A 22,178-nucleotide genomic window follows, 5' to 3' on the forward strand; every position below is an offset into this window, starting at 1 on the left:
GAAAAAGCTAATGTTATGTTAGAGGACTATTCTGACATGTAATATAATAGTCTATGAGAAGATGTAGGAGAATCAGTCTGATTAGTAATGATCTAATTAATTGAATTCTGATAGCTTATTACTAAAATTTCTGCAAATTTACAGATTGAATGGTTAAATACTACAATTTAACCAGACTATAATTTATCATTTTAAAATATCTATCTACCTGAATAACTGCCACCAGCTATTAACTTTACCCCATTAGGAATCTTGATCTTCTTTTACATTTGCATGCACATGTGTACATAGGCTAGATGGGAAATGCAAATAGCTCAGTAGACATGATAGCTTTCTTAAATTATATTTTGCAACCTATATGGAGACCTCCTCATGTGTATTCTCTTTGCAATTTAAATCAAATATAGATAGAAAATATATTTTAATTGAATTCAAATGTATCATTTAAAATCTTCAAGGTGTCAGTATTTTAGAAATTAATACATTTGCTAACTTACATCAATAAAAACAGTCCAGCATTCCGTCAATCCTATAGCAAGGAAATACCTGCTGATTTATATTGCTATACTATTCATTTAATTATTATTTCTTTAAGTAAATAAAACAACTTTAACTTACTATTGTCTCAGCTGCCATATTGCATTATTTGTAAGCCACTTATGAATAATGGTTTGTTGTTGGTTTTTAAAAAATATTACTATGAGTCACAAAAGGTAGAGCTAACCCTAAGGGATTATGACATATTTTCCAGTTTTCACATTTTTCACAACTTAGAAGGGCTACTGCCAAGCTAGCTTTGGGGACTTCATTTTCAGCAATAATTTTCTAGAGTGACCAACACTATGGGGAAATCTGTGCTAACTGTTCGAAAAAAAAGAAAGAAAGAAAGAAAAAGCCTACAACTGAGTTATTTGCAGTACTGTCATGCTAACATTCAACTCAATAAGACCCAAGAAATCTCAGGAGAGGACCCTGCTAATAGCTTCTTACTGACCTCCTTGCATCAGGCCCGGCTGCTGACTGGTGGCCCAGTGGTGAATACGGCAAATGAGGTGTGAAAGCACTGATTTTTTTTAAAGGCTATGATTCTGACTCGTCAAAAGAAAAAAAAAAAGCAATGAGTTATATAATAGATATATATTTTTCTTGAATTCCCCCCTTCAGACCCTCCATCATGGGAACTTAAGCATGACCTAGAATATTAATTATGTTAGGTTGAGCAACGAGCAAATGTACCATTTGTTACCCATTCACCCTTAGCATTACATTAATATTTTGAACCATTCCATATTTCTAACAATCTATCAGTTGGCTTCTTTCTTCTCCGTTTTTATTCTTCTACTTAAGTATTGTGTGAAAAATTATTCAAAAGTGCACCTCATTTGAAAACAAATGGATATACTTCTTATGTTTGGAGCATCAACTGCTATATTACAAAGAATTTTTTATGGTCATTTTCCTCTCATACACTGACCTTTATTTTGTAATTGCCTGAGGGAAGTTACACTCTAATTTTTTTCTCTTTGTCTCTTTGTTATTGAGGTTTATTTTTAAAATACAATAGGAAGAATATGAAATAGGACTATATGCACCTGTAATTCTCAAATCAAATTACTAATGCTTCAGTTTCAATTTTATAAAAAATAGTAATTTCTCATTATCTAAAAGATCATTTATTCTGGGAATGAAGAACAGTCAAGTTTAAAGGGTAGGTGGGAGAATTCAAGTTCTATTAGCAGAAATGACAATTACACACCAGACAGAAGTTATAGATAGCCACATAAAGGAACAAAATTTTATACTGTTTTTATTTAAATTTGTGAATACTGTGAGAGATAGACATTTCTAAAAGGAGTTTAAAATATGTTTGAGTTCCAAGTTTTAAGGAACCAGCTTTTGAAAAAATAAGACATTATAGCAGGAATATTAGTAAAGATCTCTGATAACTAGAAAAGTAAAAGTGGGCCAGAGAACTGTGAATGAAATATTTGCTAGGGTAGAGATTGCTGAATCAACACTGACCAATGCACTTCATCATAATTATCAGGACATACTAGTACCAGGGGATTTATAAAAATCCCACTCAGCAAATAATTGCCCTGCTGTTAGGAGATAGTCAGAGTGTTAACACACTGTCACAGTCCAGCGTTTAGTAAGATATTCTACATTCAATTACTCTTGCTGAGAACTAAGAGGAAACATGGTCATTTCTCAGCTACAGCAGTTAGGCTTCCACATGCATTTCAGTCATAGTCACACAGACCCTCAGATACAGTGCCCAGAAGGGGTAAGACTTTCATGGAAACATTACAGAGTCATATGAATATATTTCGTGTAGAACTTATATCAGCAAGAGTTTTTTAAAATGAATTATTATTGACTACAAATATTTTTGTCTTCTTTCTTTTTTCTTCAGAAAAGAAATAGAATTTTTAGGATTGGGTGTGTAGTTCAGTGGTAGAATGCTTGCCTAACAGGCACATGGTTCTGGATTCCATCCCTAGCATTGCAAAAAATGAAAAAGAAAAAAAAAGAAATTTTAAAAAAGTTTTGAGTCAAATTACAGAGTGAGGACACATTAAATGTAGACCTCAGAAAATAAAAACAGTAACTTGAAGGGACAAGTAGATCTAGGGGAGAATTCACCCTAACTACTGTGTAATATCTTCATTTTAGAGAATAGTATTTTTTTCCTAATGTATTTTATATACCAAAGATAAACCAAAGATACACTTTGATCTTTCAGTACATGATAGAGAGATATTTCAAGCCAAATGTTGCCATTGATATAGCTGGCTTTACTAAATTAACAAAATATATAGTTTTAGGAATTATTTTGATATCCTCATCAGTATTAGTATTAATATATTCTCATAAAATATCGATTAGAATAAAGACATTTAGGGGCTGGGGATGTGGCTCAAGTGGTAGCACGCTCACCTCGCATGCTTGAGGACACTGGGTTAGATTCTCAGCACCACATAAAAATAAAATAAATATATTGTGTCCACCTAAAACCAAAATAAAATATTAAAAAAGAATAAAGACATTTAAGTAAGATATTATTCTCTGTACATTAATTCAATAAATACTGAGCCTTTACTAATCTAGACATAACTTGCTAGGTCTAAGGTAAGTACAGAGATCCAAAAAAAGTGATCATTCATATCAAGCCATTTTCAGCAGGAGGGATGGTTGGGATTAGGGAACAATTGTGTGACTGACTATAACATAGGTAGCCTGCAGTTAAGTATCCTCAATAACTGTCGTAAAAGAGGCCAAGTACACAGTCTTTAGAAAGTGCCATGGGAAAAATATCTGAAATTGTTCTAAAGGTAGGTAGAACTTTTCAATTAAAGAAGAAGAAAAGCATTACAGGCCAAATGAATGATAAAAATAAAGATATAGTTGTAGGAAAACAGTCTCTGTTCACGGAACATCAAGTTGGCCAGTTTAAGCATGAAGCTATTGTCAGAGATGTTGAGAAATTGGGGACAACCTTAGAAGGCTAAAAGTTTGGACTTAATTATCCATAAAATGGTAACCCCTTGATTTTCATATCTTCCTTAAAGGGTATAAAACCCAGAAGAAAGTCTGAAAGAGAACACAGTAGTATATGAAACCTGCAGAAGCAAACTCTATGAAAACTCTAGCAAAACAAACCAAAATAACAATTCAAGGAGACAAATCAAGAATTAGAACCAGATATGGTATGGATGCTGGAATTATCTCACCAGGATTTTAAAACAACTAGGATTAACATGCTATTAGCTCTAATGAATAAAATGCACAAGTAAGAATGTTAACCAATGTAAACAGGAATAGAAGTTCTGAGAAAGAAACCGTGGTGTAACCGAAATGAAAAATGCCTTTGACAGGCTCATTAATGGACTGGATAAAATTCAGGAAAAAAATTCTGAGCTTGGGTATATGTTCATAGAAGTTTCCAGACTGGAAAAACTAAGAGGAAAGTCCCCTAAAAATTGAACAAGAACAGTCTAAGAACTTTGGGACAACCACAAATGGTGTAACATATCTGTAATGGGAAGATAGGAGGAAAAATATGAGAAAGATATAGAATAAATTTTTGAAGGAAAAATGACTGAGAATTTTTCCCAAGTTCATATTAGACACCAAATCACAGATCCAGGAAGTTCGAAGAACACTAAGTATAAAAATTTTTTTAAAAGTAAAAATAAATTACTTATAGGCATATCATATTTAAACTTCAGAAAAAAATCAAAGGTAAAAAGAAATCTTGGAAAAAAAAAGCAATCTAAATAGGCCTGTATCTCTTACTGAAATTGAATCAATAACTAATAGCCTTCCAAATCAGAAAATACCATACTCACATGAATTCACTGATGGATTGCTTCTACCACACATTTAAGAAAGAAATTATATCAATTTTCTATAATCTCTTCTAGAAGACAGAAGCAGAGGAAATACTTCCTAACTTATGCTATAACACCAGCATTGCCCCAATTCGCAAACCAGACAATGACATTACAAGAAAAGAAAGTCACAGACCAGTATCTCTCATAAATTACAAATGCAAAAATCTTTAACTATTAGCAAATAAAATATAACAAAGTAAAAAATAACTATGCATCACAACTAAGTGGGACTCATTCCACATATGCAAGACTGGTTCATCATTCAAAAACCAGACTTATATTACACGATCATATCAATAGGTAAAGAAAAAGTATTTGGCAATATCCCATTCATGATAAAAACTCTCAACAAACTGGAAATGGGTGTGAATTTCCTTAATTTGATAAAAAGATCTACGAAAACCTACAGTTAACATCATACATAATGTTGAGAAACTATGATTTTCCCTACCAACATTTACAACAAGGAAGAATATCCTTTCTCACCACTTCCTTTGAACACTCTACGGAAAGGTAAATTGCTGCAATATAAATTAATAATAAAATGAGGAAAAGGCCTGAAGAGACACCTCTCCAAGTTGACATGAAAATGGTAAGAAAGAATATGAAATATAGGATGTATCACATATCATTAGGTTATTATAAACTGTAATAATGAGATACCTATTAATGTAGGATACTTATATTCCTACTAAGATGGTCAAAGTACAAAACACTAACAATATCAAATACTGGTGAAGATGTAACGTAGACCAACAGAAACTCTCATTCATTACTGATGAGAATAAAAAATGGTATAGCAACTGTTCAACATAGTTTGACAGTTTTCTATGAAACAAAATAAATACTCATACCATAAAAATCAGCAGTTGAGCTCAAGTGAGTTGAAGACTCACATCGATTGAACCTGCACACAAATGTTTATAATAGTTGATTCCATTTTCCAACCTAAATTCCATTTCACTAAGTTAAAGAAGCCAATTTTGTAAAGCCGTGTGTGTTCCAACTACGTGACATGACAGAAAACATAAAACTTTGGAGTCAGTAAAAGGATCAGAGTTATTAGAATTGAGCTTTCCACAGAATTTTCAGGTTGAGAGGTGAGAGGTTGGGAGGGATGAATAAATACAAAACCTACAATTTATAGGTCAGTGAAAGTACTCCATATGATACTATAGTGGCAGATACATGGCATTATATACTTGTCAAAACCCAGAAGAGACATAACACCAGGACTGAATCTGATTGTAAACTGTGGACTTTTGGGGCTAATGATGTGTCAATATAGATATATTGATTGTAACAAATGTATGGGGGGAGGTGAGAGTGGAGGAGGTATATATGAAGTCTATGTATCTTACTATTAATTTTGCTATAAACCTAAAAATTCTCTAAAAAATGAAGCCTATTAAAAAATAAAAGTGATTGACACCAATGTCTTAAGCCAAAAGCTGTGAATCATCCTTGATAATTATTGATTTTCCCTATCCCTTATATGTCTTAAGCCAAAAGCTGTGAATCATCCTTGATAATTATTGATTTTCCCTATCCCTTATATCCAACTCACCAGCAGGTTCCATTAACTCCACCTCTAAAGTACATCTTGAATCCATAGGGTCCTATTTATAACCATGAATATCCCTACAGTACAAGCAACCATAATATCTTCATCAAAGTGCCACAGATTTATATTTAGTCTCTATCCGCTAATCTATGGGAAAGCTAAAGTAGTATTTTTTTGATTCCTTTCTAAAGACCTATAATTTGATTTTCAATGAACCTTTAAAAAATAAATTAGCATTGCACATTTTTTTTTGGATCTCATTTTTGCTTCTCTTTTCCCATTACTACCATATTGGCTTTTTTTTTTAAGTGCCATTTTTTTAAGTAATATCCATGACTCAAATTCACCAAAGCGTTTTCCCCCCATCCATTTCTTTGACCAAATCATACTCATCCTTGAGAATTCACTATAAACACTACTTCTTTAGAAATGACTGTTATGATTCAATACATTCTAAATTAGATTGTCTTATTACATTCTTTCTCTCATAGTACCTTGTTCATTTTCTTTATTGCACCTGTAACTTTTAATCATACATATATATGGATATCTGTTTTTAATACTTGTATCTTCAAACAGAATTTATGTTCCACGGGGGCAAGAACGGTGTACATTTTCTTGACCTGTGTGTAAGTTAAGTTGGTGGTCCTTATATCTGGCTGCACATTATAATTATTTGGAGAACTTGAAAAATATTGATATCCAAGCTTCTCCCAAAACTAGCTCAATGAGAATCTCTGAAACACATCTCTGGGCTATTGTTTAGTTTTAATTTGTAAAGCTGATATGCAGACATTGTTAAGATCCTGTCTTATTGCCTATCTCAGGACCTGGTTCAGAATGGAGAATCTATGATGATCTAACAAATGATATATGACAAGTCATTTGAAGAGGAATTGAAAATTTCTTATTTAGAGGTAAGGACAAAGAAAAGTGGGAAAAAAAAAGATGAGATGGACAAGGAACATTCCATAGAAACAGAATCAGAAGACATTAATACTTGATTTAATAAAATGAATAGAAGAGAAAGTGGAGTCATAAGAAATGCTTGGGTTTAGAATTTGGGCAGAAAAGATAGAAAGAGGAGTATTTATGTAGGAACATAAATATCTGCATTAAAGTTATTAGAATTGAGCTTTCCACAGAATTTTCAGGTTGAGAGGTCAACAGTAAACAGGTGTTAACAGTAGATCTGTAATTCAGGAAAGGGGTTGCAGGTAGCAAATGAGCATTTTCTGAAAAAAAAAAACCAAACAGGTGAAGGTGTGAAAATGAATAGGATCACTGAAGAAGTGAGTATAGACTAAGAGCCAAGGAAAGGTATTTCAGGGTATGTACATTTAAGAACTAAGGAGGAGAAGAGAAGCCCATGAAGGGCACTCAAAAAGAACAAACAATGAGAGAGGAGAAGCAGGACACAAGGGAGAAGGCAGTTTCATGGAGGTCAGCAGTGTCAGCAGCTACCCAGAAGGGAACAGCATGAGCAGGGAGAATGCACTATTGGAATGGTAATTAGATGGCTGGTGACCTCTGCAAAAGCAGATTCTGTTCTTGTGGCAGAAATCATATTGTAATTCATTGAATGTGAAACAAGAAAAAGAAAGTAGAAACTCGATTTCCCTTTAACCATACTGCATTTTTAAAAACTTTGTGAGAAAAATTCCATTGAAACGATTTCCAGGGAAAATATCCTCACTAAACAATTCTCTCTTTAGAGGTCCCTATTTTACTGGTCCCTGCAAGAACTGGAGTACAGTTGATTTTTTGTTTGTTTGTTGCTTAGGATTCTTCCCTAGACCTCTTCTTTTTCCTTAACCCTACTAATACTGACCTTGGGCTCCTTATTAATCTCTTGATACCTCATCACTAAATTGGGGATAAAAATAATCTATTTTAAAAGTGATATATGAATTAAAAGAAATACATAAAGCACTTACAAAAATATTTTGCTCACAATAAGCATTCAATAATTATTAACTAATACTCGTATTATTATTCTGCAAGTCTACAGTATCATGCTGCTGATGTCTACTGGAAAAAATCATATAACCAGGCACAATGGTAACACTACACATTTGTAGACCTCAAACCTCGCTGGATCCACTGTGGCTTTAAATAATCTTCCCTCGCTGATTGTTTTCAAGATTTTTTTTTAGAAGATCAATCATAATATTGAGGTCCTCAAACATTAATTATTTCAACTTCTGGCCTTCCCTACAAAAGGATCCATACGTGATTCTACACTATTCCTTTTGTACATGGAGGTTAAGCTCTTCTCGCTTTTGAAACCTATAACTTCATTCTCTTCAACACATCTTCTCTCACCTTTTCTGGGTCCATGATTACTAAGCTATTTCATCTCTTGTATTTTCAAGATTTCTCCTCCAAGTAGCTCTTTTATGAACATGCATATACTTCTACTCTTCTAAATGCCCTCTTCTAAATTTGCTTCCTATCTAATTAGTAGGGAGTGCATATTTCCTATTTCTCATGTTTTCACTGGGTGGTTCTTTGTTCCTTACCGTGTCAAGGAAGAGAGCAAGTTTTCAGTTTGGTGCATCAAGAAAAGAGCATTCTACCACAACAATGTTTAGAGCAGCTCAAATCACAATAGCTAAATTATGACCCTATATACATATATGATTACACTATTGGAATGACTCTGCACATGTACAGTCAGGGGAATGAGAAGTTGTGCTCCATTTATGTACAATGTGTCAAGATGCATTCTACTGTCATGTATAAGAAATCAGAATAAATTTTTAAAATTTTAAGAAGGAGCTATTCCAGCCTAGTTTATGCCCTTTCTCCCACCTCTTGAAAACCACTTGCCTATGGGAAGCAAATGTATTTGCTTCCACTTCCTTTCAGATTAGGAAAGCTGGTTTTCTTGCTTTGCTGTGATGAGGAGATAGATTGAACTATGGAATTAAGTAGAAAAAAAGCTCATTATTGATTCAGATATGAAATGCCAATTCAGATTTCATAATTAATAAAACTGATACTTTTAATCTCCATCTGTTGTCTATTATATCTTTTCACTGGTTCTAGATTTAGGCAGGGGAAAAAAGGTTTACATTTTGAGCTCTAACACATTTCTTTTCCTTCTTATAGTCAAGTTTCTACCCTGACTATTCCATACTAGTTCCTCTATCTCACTTCTGCCTTTAAATATGTTGTGTCTCAGATAGAGCTGATTCTATCAATAACTACAGTTTCAGTTTACCATTTGAGATATAACAAATCCAATTTTCTCAATGACATAATTATTTATTAATTAAAAGAAATTTACTAGTTAGTTCAAGAGTGAGATGTTAATGATATTTGTATTCTCAGAAATATCTCTTTATCTCAAATAAAATGATTACAAAAATGTGTAATTGAATGATGAAATGGATTTCTATTGTTTCAGATTTTCAGTCTCAATGACAGAAATAATAAATACACAGGTGACAGCTACATACCTTATTCTTCTTTTCTTGGCTCTTTTTCTGACAAATAAAAACCGTCCATAAGAACCCAGGAAACTTTGCTTGCCTTCTGTGAGAGGATCTTACATCTTAGCCTTGTCTCTTTCCACCCTCATTTCCTGAAGTTTGAAGATTTAATAATCTAATTCCCACAAGACATGAAAGACCAATAATTTTGAATATGCTGTCTAGAAATGCTTTCAAGTAAACAGAACTTTGAAGACATGATTTTATCCATTGTTAAGAAAATATCCTTGAGGTTGGTGCCTTTTAAACCTTCTTCAAACCTTACTATCCAGGAAAGCATGATTTTGAACATAGACAATTCTGAGTCTGAATTTCATCTTTACCCGATATAGTTGCATGACCTGGAGCATACAGAGTCTTTAATAATGTTAGCTCCCTTTTGTCTTTTCTTTCTATATAATATTTGCTTTTTAAAAAAACCCACAAAATATATTTGAGAAAAAAAGACATCATTAAAAAGATAGCTTTCAAAATTATTTAAGGTATGGTTATTTTTAATTTAAAGAAGAAATAGTGAATGACTGGGATTAAATAAAAGCTACCTTGCTTGTTTTGAATCTAGAGGTATTATAAGTCAGAATTAGACATGTACATTAACTATTTATTTACTAATCAAGTGTTATTACTTGTGAACCTACCTTGGTATTACAAACTGGGATGATTGCTTTCCTTTATGAATTCACCTACATTGAAGAGAAGTACCACCATAATACCAGTGGTAAATGTTAATATTAAGACATAGTAGAGATAAGAGGAACAAATCTGAGTTGGGAGGTCAGGGAGAAGTCAACAACAATTTTAATATTTACAATACTTGATAGGCATGTTGATTTTTGCATGCATATACAAATAAAAGTACAGGTTAAATAAACTGAATAATTTCAATAATGAGAATTTAGTGCTTACATAGATGATACCATGATCATCTTATGTACATAAAATATAGATATACAAATATGATAAGTACAACAAAATCTTATTATTGTAATGATTCAGTTTATTTAGTGGTATATCACAACTAAATATGCATGTGTGGGTCCATGTTTTAACTTAAAAGTGGAAAATAAAGATAAATAAACTTGATGAAAAAAATTGAAATTCAATTAAATAAGGGTACTGGTAAACTAATTAGGAGTGATTTATATTATTTACTACCCTGAAAATGTAATTTTTCTCAAGCTAAAAAAATTATATTCTTTCAGCAAAAGTTCTTCTTAGTATACTAATAGTTTTTGAGACCTTTAGCTTATTTACATTGTCTAAGAAACATTCACATATTAAAGACAAATTATTTCCCTTTTATATTTTTTCCATAACTCCTTTTCAATTCTCATCTCTTAATTTACTGTTTCTTGTGATACTATTTGAATAAAAGAACCCCTGTTGAGTGAAATAAATCCAACTGTTAAAAGACAAAATAGATATAAACAGGAATTAACAGGACTATTAGCTATGCAGAAAATCTGCCAACTTATACTGAAGTACTTAAATTATGCCACACCAAAATGAAACCAATTTTATACTTTTAAAATAAACAAGTGTAGTTATTCTTTGTTACGTTTCTTTTATTATTGTAATAAATGCAAAAAATATCGAGAAAACTTTTTATATCTTTTAAAATATTTACCAACTTTACACTGTATAAAATCCAAAGTTCATAGATGAATTATTGTGTTGGACTATACCTTAATTTAATCTCAGAAGTTAAGAAACAGTCATGTACCTATAAAGATGAAAATTAACAACATATCACATTAGTCTATGTTTGAAAATCTTAACCACTAACTATATTAGCAATTCAATTTAAGAAAATGGTTGGGAGTATAATCTCACTCTGTATGTCCCTGGTTTTAATATGAAGCACACAATGTATTTGATTACAGGGTGCATGGGGTGGAAAAGGGAAAGATTAAAAGGAAAGAGAGAGTGAAAATAAGATAGATTTAAAGCAAAGCTTGAAAATCTAAACTTTTGTGACCAGATGCTCAGTTGAAAGATTTCTAAAGTTTTCCAATCCAAAAGAGTGAATTTAAATATTGAGGACATAGGGAGTGCAGGGTTTAACCATATAAAGTTATTATTCCGATCTCACAGAAGAGCTAGAGTAAATCATAATCTGACAAATTTCACTCTTCTTTATCAGTTATCATATGATTTCATTAATAACTGGTCTCAAACCAAGTATTTATGATATGTTCTAAAAATTGAAAAATAGTCATAATAATAATAGAAATAAATCTTTAAATCAACAATACTATTAAGCCCTTCCTGATTATTTCATCAGATCTAGTTACATCAATGACCTAATTTCCTTGTACTTCTACATTTTAGATCTTATTATATTATACATTTAATTAGGTAATAACAAAAGGACCCATTAAAAGCTAAAAAATATTTCAAACTTAATATTTTCAAATCAATGAAGAAAATGATAGGATTGATCGTAATTAACTTATTGAGAATATTAATTTTATACAAAAACAATAGAAATAAGTATAGTTAACTTTTTACTGCATTATGTAAAATATTTGTACATAGTGCAATTTTTTAAAAAATGTGCTAGTTACAAAGGTAAGTGGAAGAATATTTTCCAGTAAGAAATGGGAACTACATTTATTGTATATTTGTCCTAATTTTTTTTCTGACTTTTGAATCTTCTACTAAAACTGTTTTTGAAATTTTATGTTTGTATTTTTTGTGTGTCCATACATATAAATATACACATATAAGATCTATCTTTACCCCATAACCTAATATATTTTAAAAATCACCCAGTTTACTGATGGAAATAGACCAGGAGTTTCTTGTCCAAAAAATTTGTTCAAATTTCATATCCAAATGACTGGACTAAAGAAAAGCCTATGCTTCAATTATAAACATGGGACTAAATTCATGTTTACTTAAATGTCTGAATGCCAGATGTGAATTCTGATGTGCAAAAGTTAAAAATTTATTTAACAAATTTAACAGCAGCAGGATTTTCACACTGTACCCAAATGGGTTCTACCCAGAGGCAAAATAACAGTGAAAGTAATGAAGTTTATGCTTCTGATCCCTCACTTTCATAAGTCTCTTCTAAGGTATATGGTGAGACCCAGAAATATGCTCACAGGTCATTCTTTTTGTTAATTTGCAGAACTAGGATATTAGTTAATGCTCTTTTCATTCCCTTCCATTGGATGACACAAGAATGGCTGTGGGCTTGCTGGGGACCAAAATAGGAAGAAATACAATGTCTACACATTTATTTGGGGTTTGGGTAAATATATTTATGTAGGTTTTCTATCATTTGCAAATATACTTATAATTCTTAATAGTTATATAGAAATAATTTGTAGGAATACTCTTCCCACTGTGTAGACCAGTGAAGTACAATGAATGAAGCTGGAGGGCCAAGGCAATATGAACATCCTAAAGTGCCTGGCCCTGGAAATATGTGGGTAGTAGGAAAATGGGGTTTGCAACGTACACAGCCTGAAACTAGTCTGTGAAAAATTATTCCAATATCCAGATGTGTAAATTTGAATGGGGAATTTGATTCTCATCATTTCCTGGAAATGGAAGAGTTCTCTTTCAAAAAGCATACTTAATATAACACAACATGTAACTTTCTTTACAGTAATAAAAACTTAGATTAATGTTGTAAAATAATAAACTTTTCTCTTCTCACTTCAGTAAGTGTAACAAAATTGTCAAAAAAGAAGCAAAGAGCATCAAGCAAAGGTACAGAAAACAAACATTACAGAGTTGTTCTTTTAGGCAGTTAATTAAAGTACTATATTATATCTTGAGATTTCAAGTTGTTGGGTATTCTCAGACTTTTAAAATTTCAAATGTGTTGGAAATGATTTATCTTATCATTATAAAATATGTTCATTTTCTTGTATTTGAAACTTTGCATCCATTCTTCTCTAAGGTGGTTCTCCTAAGTTACACAAACTTTATGCCTAAGACATGTGACTCTTCCTCTACTCACATGTAAAGAAGAAGTTTATAGTATGTTTTGCTTAAGAAACTATTTCAATATATTGTACATTGAAAAGGAAAACATGCATAAGGAAATTAGCTAAGGCAATTTTCTACTTTTCGATGTGGCTCTCTTTTAATTAATTTTGTTTTATTTTTGCCTCTAGTAACTTTTCTACCTATATTTCTTAGATTAGTGGCAGTTTAAAAATGACAAAAGGAGAAAAGCAAAAAAGAAACTCATTTGGGGACACAACAGGATTTTTTTAACCAGTTCATTCTGTTTCCTCAAAGAGAAGTGACAATGGACAATAATTCTATCCCTTTCATATATTACAAGATAATAAAAACTATAATGTAAAAGAGGGAGGAAATAAAATGTAAAAGTTAATAGCTAATTCATTCTCCATGCTAGTTCAGTCCTTGGCCTTTCTGAAGAGAGATTGCCAATAGTAACAAATTATGTGATGGTTTTGTGATGAGGACTGCTCACTTGGGACTAAGAACAAATGACCAAATTCAAAGACATTCCTCTTAAACTATGGATCCAAAAATGTAGGTCAGATCTTAATTTACTATATAATCTTTTGGGGAGAAAAAACCTCCTAAGTATTCAGAGGAAAAAGGAATATCAAACAACAACTTTTTAATCACCAGAAAGATAATTGCAGTCTTATAGAGTACTGTGAATGTGAATATAATAAACTGCTTTGAGTTGTGCACATGAAGATACCATAGATAATTATGTTCTTGCTTTCTTTACATTTTTGTATTAAAGCCCTAGTTTTTCTCTTTCTTTGTACATGAACTCACTCAGAATCAATGTTTTTTATAAATACTAAACCATTTCAAAGATAGGGAAAAATGGGAGTTAAATGAATTCAGGATAAATCAACAAACACTGCATATCCCAAGAGGAAGCCAGGATAGTCATCAACCTATGATAAAGTTCCTCCTAAGTATTTAGGTGAATCAGATGTAAACCACAGGGCCAGACTATTAATAAGATGTTCACTGTTCTGTGGATGCCTCAGCATCACAGTTTATTTAAATTAACTCTTTAAACTAACCATGAGCAAGTTGCTTCATGTTCTATATGTGGTTTTTAAATCATGCTACAGTAAGAGGCTGGAAAGATCATCCTAACAGTCCTATGTGTTCTAGCTTATTCCAGAGTAAGGTCTTCTGTAGACGTGAGTTCATATTGTAAAAATTTTTCTATAAAAACATTTGTATAAATCGTTGGGAAATTAGCAAAAGCAAATATAAGATCCTTCATGTAAAATTAATAAAGCTATCTTCCAAACCATACAAAAATCTGAGTTACTGCCAGATCTCTTCATTTCCTGTAGAAGTGTGTCAGAACTCAATGGCAGATCATGTAAGAATTAAGAACTGATAGTTGAGAATGCTCTGAGATACAGGAAACAAAAATAAAAGGCATATATAGTTATGTAGATAATAACTGATACTAAATAGTAGTAAACTTTAGCAAAATGACAAAATTGACAAATTTTTCATTTGTCTTCCTAGTTTTCTTTTTAGTGCCCCAAATACCTACTTTCCTCCCCAGATATTCCATGCATTCATTATGCCCTTTAGCATTCCGAGATACCCCCCCACACACACACACACACACCACCAACCTTAAGTCCATTTGAGTCTTTATACACTAAGTATTGCCTCAGGTCCTTGGGTGTATTTTTCTGCCTTCCTCTTATCATAAGCTATTCATAATCTATCAGTTTTCACCAAGCTATACTAATGAGGACAGCTAATAGCTTGTATATTTCCTTTCTAAAAGTATTTTAACAGGAAGTAAGAATGCATCATTAATGGTAAAGTATGGTAAAATTCAAGCTATCAGTTGAAAGCAAGTTAAATGTTGCCATTTTGTGAGGAGTAGACAAAAAATTAATCCTCCTCTAATCACACATAAAGGAGAAGTGTGTTGTATGTTTTGACAAGGGGGGTCTTATGAATTTCCAGAATATAAAAAGCTACAAGAAATTGCCTACTTCATACATCCATAAAAAATTCTTATGATCAGTTTTTCTTTTTCTTTTTTTTTAAATTAGAGCTTCATAGCTACAACAGAGTATATGGGTTCATTCTGAGAAATTCATACATGCATGGAAAGCAATGTCAGATCATGATCCCTCTTTTTTATGAAGAATTTTTCCAAACTATAAAATCAGACTCTTTAGGACACTCATATTGAGAAGCAAAGGGAGATAAGACTAACCAGGCAAAATGGAGTCTGATTATACAGAGTTTCAAATGTTTATGCTGGAAAATGTGGATTTTATCTTATGGACAACAGGGAGTCTTTAAAGGTTTATAAACTACAAGGGGAAAGAAAATAAAAATGCTATTTTAGAAAATTTTATCTGATAGAGGTAAATATACTGAGTTAAAAGGCAAAAGACATAAGAAAAATAAAATCATTTTAGAGAGTAATATTGTTGTTCAGAGTTCAGGGATTGGGCATGAAGGAACTGATTTGAAACACATCTGGAATGATGAATTGAAAGAATTTGGTGAAAAATGAAAAAAAATTATTTCAAAAACTTGGGTGATGAAATAGTTTAGAATCATTGTTGTTATTGTTTAATAAAGACTGGTTTGAAAAATAAGGGGGAAAGAACACATAGAAAGAGAGTCTAAAAACTGAAGCAAAGAAACATGTGAATGCCCCCAAATCAAGATTATGTCAGACCATGAAGATCTTAAACGTAATATTAGTCACAGCAGAGATTAAGGTACTATTAACAGGAACAGGAAGAAAGGGATACACATCCTTTTGCATTTGTAAAATGGAAATACAGAAAAGAAAAAAAAAGAGTCAACCAAGAAACTACGAGAAACAAATTAATATCTTTAAATTCAAAGAAGTGGTTTTGTCAGAAAGATCAAGAGATCTAAAAATGTGTTTCAGCGAGTCATTAACAGGTGTATTTTAACATCACTCTTGAGCTTCATACCATACCTATGGTATACTGTTGCCTAAGAACAATGAGAAGCCTTTCCAAATACATCTCAGACATAAAGACACAGGACATGCAGAGACACACACACATACAAATGCAAACACTGGCAGGTGTGCACCAAAAGGCTGCCACTTTTCTGTGACTTCATCATCTCAAAATAAAAGTAAATAATCACACATATGGTACTAGGAAGATACAAATGAAAGCAATAAGTGATTTGGAAGAATTAAATATTTCTTCATTCAAATAGATTTTTATTTGTAAGATTTTTCTCATAAAGATGTTTTCCATATTAATAGGATACCAATTAATTTTTTAAAAAAATTTATTATTGGTTGTTCAAAACATTACATAGTTCTTGACATATCATATTTCATACATTTGATTCAAGTGGGTTATGAACTCCCATTTTTACCCTGTATACAGATTGCAGAATCCAATTTATACCAATTTATTATGAATTTGTCAAGTTTCATTTTTTAATTAAGACACTATTTTTTTATAAAATATGACTTAATATAATTTTGAAAAGAAGTAGCTGAAAGCATTTTGTCTTTCTTGAAAAGTAAAATATTTCAAAGTAAAGTTCTATCAATATAACCAGAGTAAAGGGTCTTTTTAAAGAATTATAAATTGAAAATAGTTATTTCTGTATTTCACATATGAAAATTTTAGCATGATGTTTTCATGCTAAAGAGAAAACATAAACAAACTATTATATATGTGATGGCATGAAAATTGTTTTCATAATATCTGTGTAAAATTTTTAATTGAATTAAAATTTTTCCATTTTAGCTTTGCTTTAAATGTGTATAAATGGTCAGATGCTATAAAAAAAAAAACAAAATATATACAGTTATACTGAGTTACTTGTATTTTTTAAATATTTTTTAGTTGTTGATGGACTTTTATTTTCACTTTTCTGCATGTGGTGATGAGAATCGAACCAAGTGCATCATGCATGCTAGGCAAGCACGTTACCACTGAGCAAAAACCCCAACCCCCAGTTACTTGTATATTTTGCATTTCATTCTTTTTTATTATCATATTAACATATGATAAAAAAATAAAAAATACGGAAATATTTACATTAATCAGATAACTATTACTGCGAATAATCCGATAGAATAAGCTTTATTTTAAAGCATCAGTGTTTATAATTTAGATGCTGAATTTTACATTTGTCTCCATAAACTTGTTGATGAATCCTTAAAAATTCTGGCAAATGTTTTGAGATGGTAATCTTCCAATAAATCCAACAATAGGCCTTTGCATGTATCAACCAGTAGGTGGAGCAGACAACATAATTTATTACCCAAGAACAAGGGCAAAGGAATGAAAGTCAGTTGATTTGGAATAAAACAAATCTGCAAATGAGATTTTCTTCAAAGGAAATATGTCCTATATATGTTAGATTTAGTTTGACTGGTTACTGAATCAAAATAAATAACTTTATTAAATAATCAATCTTTGCAGAAAGATAAATTAAATTTATAAATGGAGGCAATGCTTGCATTTTAGTTTACTCAAATCAACTAAAATTAGCTTTCCTTTCAAAAAACTTTTGCAGGGACAAAGATTTTTTGATGTGTTCATTTAATAAGGACTCTAAACCCAATCCTGTTTTACAGGTGATGGGGTGCATAACAAATAGTATTTTCTGGGAAATATAATTGACTAATCCTATTATGGCTGTAGCAACAAATTAACCTTATTACTACTAGTAAATGGTGATTGATTATTTATGCAAATAAGTTACCATGTTCAGCTTTCTGATTGAAATAAACATATACAAAAGGTGCTTTAATATGACTTGAACTTTTTAATTAATAAAACCCTGAGGGGTCTATTAATTCACTCATTGCAATATTAGTTATTTACTCGTGTAATTCCTATTAGCACAAACATATTTGCTTGAATAAAGATGAGATCATTAATACCAGTAAAAATTAGTAATATCTTTTGAAACTATTTAAAGACATACAATGAATTTATATTAAAATAGGCTAAAAGCTGACTTTAAAAAAGAAAGCTGACTTTGCTATCAGTATATGAATATATCAGTATATCAGCAGAATCATTTAAAAATTATTAATGCACTAAATAACACATGGTTTCATTTACTATCTATATCTAAATTCATAAACATAATTTTGGCAATTCCTTAGCTTTTTAAAAACATTATTTGCCTGAATTAATGTTTTATTTATACTCATCTAAGGTAAACTATATCAGAATTATGAAAATTCAATGTAGAAATTAGTATTCCACAAATTATATTAATAATACCATTCCAAAAATTATTGAAACTTCCAATAAAAATAGTGTTTCTTTCTGCAAAAGTTGTTAGATTTATTTATTCCATTTAAACAGGTCAACAAAATTTTTCCTACCCTGACAGACTTATAAAAATAATTCACATTTGAATATTATTTGATAAATTTTCAAATATCTGTACATATTGAAAGTCAAACACAAGGTTTTAAAATACCATTTGCTTTTATTTTTTATTTAAGTGTATCTAATATAATTTGAAGTCAAAACTCTTGAAACAAGGAATGAAGTTGATCTAAACAAGAAATATTTTTAAATTCACAGTTAAATTCCTATATAATTGCCAAGTCATTCTGAGAAAATGAATAACAAAAATTACGTTAAGTACATTATGTCTTTCACTCTCACGTCTAGTTTAGGGAAACAATTCAAAGTTTTTGATTAAAACAGAACAAAATAGTCAATTGCATCAGCAAAATCACTAATATAAATGGTGGTTAATTTCAGTGAGACTGCTTATATAAGCTATAATGGAAAATTAGCAATTTCCTTGTATTTAAAGAAGTTGTTTGACATTAGATTGAAATTAGGCTGAATTCTCCTTGTGAATAATGATTGTATGTATATATGTATATATACTAAAGTCCTAGTACAGTATCAACACATGGTAGGTACTCAAAAATATGTCATTTGGAGTAATCAGCTGATTAGGTTGAAATTCATATCCACTATATTAAAATACTAAGGTATTGCATACATTTGTTTAGATGGAGAGAGTATGTGATTTTGACTTGAAAGAGTTTTCTAAGGCGATGAAAAGTACTGATTTAAAGCCAAGGAAAGCAAATCTGGAGGGACATAAGGAATAAAACATTTGACTTTCCAGTATCTTTCAGTCAATACAACTAATCCCTGGAAAAACGAACAAATGAGACACTAAGGTGATCTGCTATTTAACTTTATCACCAAAGATAAAATATAAAAATAAAAATCAAGATATAATCCATGTTTGTATAAATATGTAAAAATAGACTCTATTGTCATTTATAAGTGAAAAGAACAACAATAAAATATACATAATAAAAATTATCTTGCTTCCTTCTCATATCAGGACAAAGGGGAAAGCTGTTACAGTGAATGTGCCTTACCTTTTTATTTAACTAAATAATGGCTATACAGTTTTCTAATAAATAAATAAATAAACATATAAATAAATAAATAAAAATAAAAGCCTTGGGGGGGGGGGGACATCTCCTTAGGTTCAAATGGTTGTCCTTCTATCACTCCAGTTCCTGTGATCAAAAATTAATCTCACCATTGTATACCAGCTTTCCAGAGTCAAACTAAAATCTCTGATATTTTTATAATATTTCTCTCCTAGGGAGGTGATTTGAAGCCATAATTTCCCCCAATAATACCCTACAGTCTGTGAAATCATGTTTAAAATGAGATGGGGTGGGAGGGGGGCACCAATACAAAGACGCCAGTAGAAAGATCTCTAATTTTCATTAATAACCAAAAGAAAAAAAGGAATTTTTTAAAAAATGGTGCTTTCAACTGGTACAACAAATAGAAGAAAATGAAAGTATTGAAACTTAGCTTATCCTTGACAAGCTAAATTCCAGTAATATGATCGTGATCATTTACTGAATGCCCTCCAAGAGCCTGGCACTCTTTTAAATATATTACATTTAATCCTCATAAAATTCTTTCAAGGTGGGTTTCATTATCCCATATATGTAGAACAAAACAGAGGCTCAGAAAACTCAAGGTAATCTAATATCTCACTGTAAGTGGGAGAGCTGAGAGGCCAATTCAGCTGTCTGATTATAATGTCCAGGCTCTTTCCTTTGTACCATACTGCCTCAAAAATAATGATTTTATTAGATGCCAGTGAAGTCTGGAGACAAGGGATCACCGAACTGCAGTTTCTATACATTGGTATTACCAGTAACCTGCATACCATATAAGCAAGGAGAAAAACTGAATGCAGCATAGACAACTTGTATTTGTTGATGCACATATACCTAAAACACAATAGCAATGTTATTTGAAAATTCATTAAGGTCCATGAGTCAAGTCTTCTGGGTATACTTGAAAAAATATTTATGAAATTGGACACTCAATTTTAAAACTGAAATCAATCTTATTAAAAAGATAATGAAAATAAAGTCTCTATTGTGGTACAAGGCACATGGTAAGCACCCCATAGATATTTGCTATTATTTTTATTAGTAAAACAATCAAATTCTAATGGGCTTTCTAAATTTCAGTTTATTTTATTTATTTATTTACTTACTTATTTATCTACTTATTTAATGGTGCTGGAGATCAAACCAAAGGCCTCATGCATGCTAGGCAAGCATTCTACCACTGAGCTACACTCTCAACCCCTTATGGACTTTTAAAATTATTCCACTATACACTCAATATTTCAAAACCTTGCATTGTATAGAATGAACAAATATTTGCATTAAATCTGATTTCTCCATTTTTTCATTGCTTTCTCCACTAACCATCACAAGAATAAACAATTAGAATTCAGATTAGGAAATATACAAATATACGAAAGGGCTTGGAGTTACCAAAATTAACAACTATATTATCAAGTTTAAAGAATCAGTAGTATTAATAACCCTCTAATTTAGTCAAAGTTGAAATTATTGATAGTTGGTAGTAATACCTAATAGCAAAAACATTTGGGTACAAAGAATTTATGATTTGGATTCCCCTATACACAGTAGATCATATCAATCATACAACTACAATTTTTACATTGTTAGAGATTTTATAATAAAAAGTGAAAATATTTGCTTTTTAACTTTAAAATTATATTTAACTTATTCCTTAATTTGAGTCAAAAGACCTTGGTTTGAGTACAAGATCTATTACTACAAGTTTCATATCTGTAAATCAGCCACATAATAGCTCTGAGTTCATTTCCTTAGCTGTTAAATGAAGATAATTCAACTATATAAATCCAAGTAAATACAGGCATCATTATTAGCATTTAGACTACAAAGTAGGGCTAGAGATGCAGAAGATCCAGGTTACAAATACACAGGGCCAGTATTTACTGTTGTTGCATTTGGATACTTCTAATTATGGCATTCAGCCCTGATCTCACCCTCCACCCCCTGGGACTTGACTTGCCCACCCCTGAAGATATCTGAATATGTGAATCTGGCTAGAACTAAGACACTGGAGGAGTCAAAGGTTTATAAGAAAAAATAAAACTCAGAAACTGCTAGGTTTCTGATTAGAGCTCAAGTTACAAAACATATTCCAACCCCAAATGCATGCATTTTTTAAACCATTTTTCTCTTGGAGCAGAATATTCTACATGCAATGTATTCTTTCTTAGCAACCATGACAAAATTTGAGGTAATTTAGCTAGTATAGGAGATATATTTCTAAGTATTTCAGATACCACATTTATTTTTCCATGTGAAGATGTAATTGCTGAAACAATTTTGTTAAAAGCATCACC

General features: G+C 31.2%; 1 protein-coding gene across 1 annotated transcript in view; it reads right to left on the reverse strand.

The window, feature by feature from the left end:
* Spata17 (spermatogenesis associated 17) overlaps positions 1-22,178 on the reverse strand; it is a 186,671-nt gene that overhangs the window by 83,856 nt on the left and 80,637 nt on the right. The gene's annotated exons all lie outside the window — the stretch shown is intronic.

Source organism: Marmota flaviventris, chromosome 12 (genome assembly GCF_047511675.1).
Source record: "Marmota flaviventris isolate mMarFla1 chromosome 12, mMarFla1.hap1, whole genome shotgun sequence".
Classification (NCBI taxonomy): Eukaryota; Metazoa; Chordata; class Mammalia; order Rodentia; family Sciuridae; genus Marmota; species Marmota flaviventris.